The sequence below is a fragment of the Gavialis gangeticus genome, unplaced genomic scaffold, assembly GCF_001723915.1.
Source record: "Gavialis gangeticus isolate Ggan-Ray unplaced genomic scaffold, GavGan_comp1, whole genome shotgun sequence".
NCBI lineage: Eukaryota > Metazoa > Chordata > Crocodylia > Gavialidae > Gavialis > Gavialis gangeticus.
In genome coordinates, this window is record NW_017729007.1 from 247,693 (window position 1) to 251,465 (window position 3,773).

The following is a 3,773-nucleotide window of genomic DNA, read 5'->3' on the forward strand; positions in this document are numbered from 1 at the left end:
TCTTTTCATGGGGGCTGTGTCTGCAAGGCATGTTTCTTTAAGCAGATCCTGTTTTGCTTAAAGAGTGTTTTGTTTTGTTTTTTTTTTAAGAGTGAGGGAGAAAGAAAGAGGTTTTTGTTTTTTATTTTTGTTTTTTCCTGGGGAAAGTAGTATTTATGGAACCCCACAGTATGTGTTCGGGATATCATGTACAAAGCTACTGGCAATTCAGGGCCAGTTTTTGGAACTTCAGTTTGAAGAATTGCTTTCAACCTGTCTTTTCCAACCTTGAGCTAATGCAAGTCTTGCCCACCATCCCTTAAGGTCTGGATTTCTTTTGTTCATTTTGTTTGTTTGTTTTTAACTTGCTGTTTTGCATAGTTGAAAGTCGCAGGGGAATAATTAAAGTAAATAATTTACTAGCTGTGAGCCTGGGGTTAACAGTATGGAAAAGAGATGCATGTAAATATTTGGGGTCTCAAAATGATTAAAACCTGATGGTAAGCTAAGTTGTAATTGAAAAACTTCAGTTTTTTAAAGTTTGCTTGGCATTTTGAACCATGCTTTGCTTGCCTGAGGAAATACCTGCAGAATTTTTGTGTATCAAATTAACAGTAACTTTAATAAATGGGCTACGTGTTTTTGCTGTTGTTGTTTTTAAAGGTAATTCAGCTACTTTTTGAAGCCTGTAGTTATAGTTGCCTTCATAATTGACAATAATTTTTCAGTTCTTTAGTTACCAGCAACAAAATCTTTGTTAGAGGTTTTGGTGAATGCAAGCATTTAATCAACTAGCTGCCCACAGTTGTCTTGTGCTTAGAGCAGTGGTGGCTACCTTTTCAGTAGGTGCTGTAAGATGAGCCCTGTGCTATCCTCAAGTGCCACTCAGTCCCCTTCCCTTGCCCAGGCTGCCATTCTGCTTTCTGCTTCCCTACTCAGCCTGCCATTCTGCTCTCTGATTTGCTATGTGCTGCACACATACAGGCCGTCCATGCCACTTGCAGGACACATGCTGCAGGTTAGCCATCCATGGATCAGACTTTGACACGGAGCTCTAGTCCAGACCCACTGTCTAATGTGGTAATTCAGAGTAAAATGTTATGGTCAGAAATATGCAGCAGTGCCCCATGGTTAATATGCTATTCCCAACTCAGTGTTTAGTGTTTGACTATTCTGAGGTTAAATTTGGTGTATTTTATGTTGCTCCCAAATTTTCATTATTCGGCACATTCTTTGTTTTGAAGACACAGGCTCAGAAAATAACTGTCTGAAGAGCGCTGAGAATATTGTAGTGGAGAATATTTAGGACTTCAGGAATATGTGGAAGAATAAGTTATTTTTTTCCTTTTATATCTGAAAATAACTGGTTTTGGCACTGAAAAGGAACTGCATATTTATTCTCTTCCTCTGTGTTTTTCAGCATAGATGACTATAAATGTATCAGTAGGGAGAATTCTTCATTTCTTCCGTTCCTCTCACTGTAGAAAATCTTGATAACAGTTAACTGTTTTGCCATTCCAGTTTCTGTTAACCTTGTGCACTGAAGTGGTAGGATACATTAGCTCAATGTTTCTGTTAAAATGGGAAGCAGGTACAGTAAATTGATAAGTGTCCTCACTGAAGTTAGATCCGGTGCCTCATTAAGTTGAATAGGGTGGTTCAGAACTTTGTGCTGGTCATTTCAGACAGGCATACAGCTACCTTTCAGAATATGAAAGGAACATGTGTCTGCAACCATATAGGATGGCGACTCTTTTTTTTTTTTTTTTTTTAACAGCAGCTGAATTTTGATAGTCCACTCACGCATATTTTAAAAGGACAATGTGGCAGTTCCCAGAACTGTACTTGAATTATTTAGGGGCCTTCATTCTAGCTATTTGTCTAGGCACTTTAAAGGTTTGTCTGTGCTTGGAGACTTAGACTCTGTATACAGAAATAACTGTCTCTGAATGATTCTCAGTGTGGGATACATATCTACTTTAGTAAATGTCTAACCACTGACAATCTTTAATGCTCTTTTTCCTTTGCATTCAAATTCAGATTAGTGCAATGCTTTAGATAAAACTTGGGAAAACTTTGGTGGCTTCAATGAATAACTTCAGTGAACCTCTCAGTTTAGACTGTGAACTCTGTTTTGGGAACCTGTCAGTCTCAATACTGTGTGAATATCTAAAGAAGAAACAATACTTAAAATGAGACAAAGGGAACTTTTTCTGCTTCTCTTATCCAATTGTAAGAGAGATCCAATGGCAGGTTTTGAAAGCAATGTTACAAGTCCTCCCTTTTTATACACTGGCGTCTGAAGGATGGACCTTCCTATTCAGTTTTTACATTATTGGCTTTGTAAGTTTAAAAGCATATTCTGTATTTGTGTAACTCTGATAGCCTAGGTACAGGGAATTGCTTGACCCCAATTTGTGATATTACAGGAAAACTGATTAAGTCCTAACTGAGGAGCATAACTTTGCAGTTTTGCTTTTGAACAAATCCAAACACACAGTTTTCTGTACCAGTTTATCTCATTTTAGAAGCCAGTATTGTTTAAGTGGTCCATTTCCTCACTGTGGATGCATTTTTGTGAAAGCTGTCTTATTCCACCAACCTAATGAAGTTGTCTCGTAAAAGTTTGTCTAACTATCCCAAATATTCAGTTGCTCCAGTAAAAGAGAACAACCTGAAAAATCCTTACCTCTTGCATAATTACTGGACCATCATGGCTGCATCTTCATTCTAACACTAGCAAGAATGATAAAATTTGGGAAAAGGGCTTCTCTTATATTGCCACCTTTACTGTGCTTCTAGAAGTACTAAAAGGTTTATCAAATGTATTCACATCAATGACTTTCAATTGCCAGGTAAGTCTGGAATTGTAATTCATTTTCATCGTCATACACGGCCTACTTCTTTCACTTGAGCTGATTGTTTAATGACTTAATGTAATTTTTCTTTCTGATATCTTCAGGAAGGGGGAACCCCCTCCCCCCACTAGCTTCTTAATGAATTGATGTAAATTAGAAGGCAAAGTTGAACTCTTAAGTACAGGAAATGCAAAGCCTGTTTTACTGGCTTGATCAGTAGACAGCTGCAGGGTAATCAAAAACTTATGTGCCTCTCCACAGCAGATAATGCCAGCTAGTATGTAGGGAGTCTAGCTTCATCACTCCCCTGCTCTCCCTCCCACTGAGATGGTTTTCAATAAGCTGAGAGCTGCTTTCTTTCTCTGATATATATTTCCTTGTGTTCGTGTTCCTTTCATATGCTGTCAGGTGCACCAGCACAATTTCTGGGCCCAGGAAACATTAAAAGTTCAAAAGATCCTTTATTACCTTTCACTTTTCTCCCCTCAGAATCTCCACTTAATTGACAGCCACAGTCCTATGACCTTTGGCTTAACCAATCATGTACCTAGGAATAACAACATTAATACTGCTTCCGACATCAATTGCAGCTTTTTGGCGTGTGTGTGTGCTGAATCATCAAAATAAGAAAAGGAAGAAAAAAACAGAATGGGAAGAGACCTCAGGAAGTCATCTAGTCCATCCCTTTTGCTTAGTGCAAATCCCTAAAATCATTCCTGGAACATGCATGTAGGTAATCTGTTTGAGTGATAAACCACCCTCACAGTTATAAAGTGCCTAATATCCAACCTAAATCTGTCCTTTTTATCAGGTTGAGTCATCCTTACATCATCTAGGCCAACATCTTCAAAGTATAGTCAAATTTTAATTTTTCATTTGGACATGCTGGTCAGATTGTGCAAAGCACTTTCAGTTTTTGATTGTGAAACGCATGAT

General features: G+C 38.1%; 1 protein-coding gene across 2 annotated transcripts in view; it reads left to right on the forward strand.

Annotated features, from left to right (window-relative positions):
• Positions 1–434: 434 nt before the first annotated feature.
• The window catches only part of PTPN3 (protein tyrosine phosphatase, non-receptor type 3), a 303,867-nt gene continuing 300,528 nt past the window's right edge, over positions 435–3,773 (forward strand). For both annotated transcript variants that reach the window (XM_019509251.1, XM_019509252.1), the window contains exon 1: positions 435–479. The gene's annotated coding sequence lies outside the window, so the exon portion shown is untranslated. The remainder of the gene's footprint in view (positions 480–3,773) is intronic.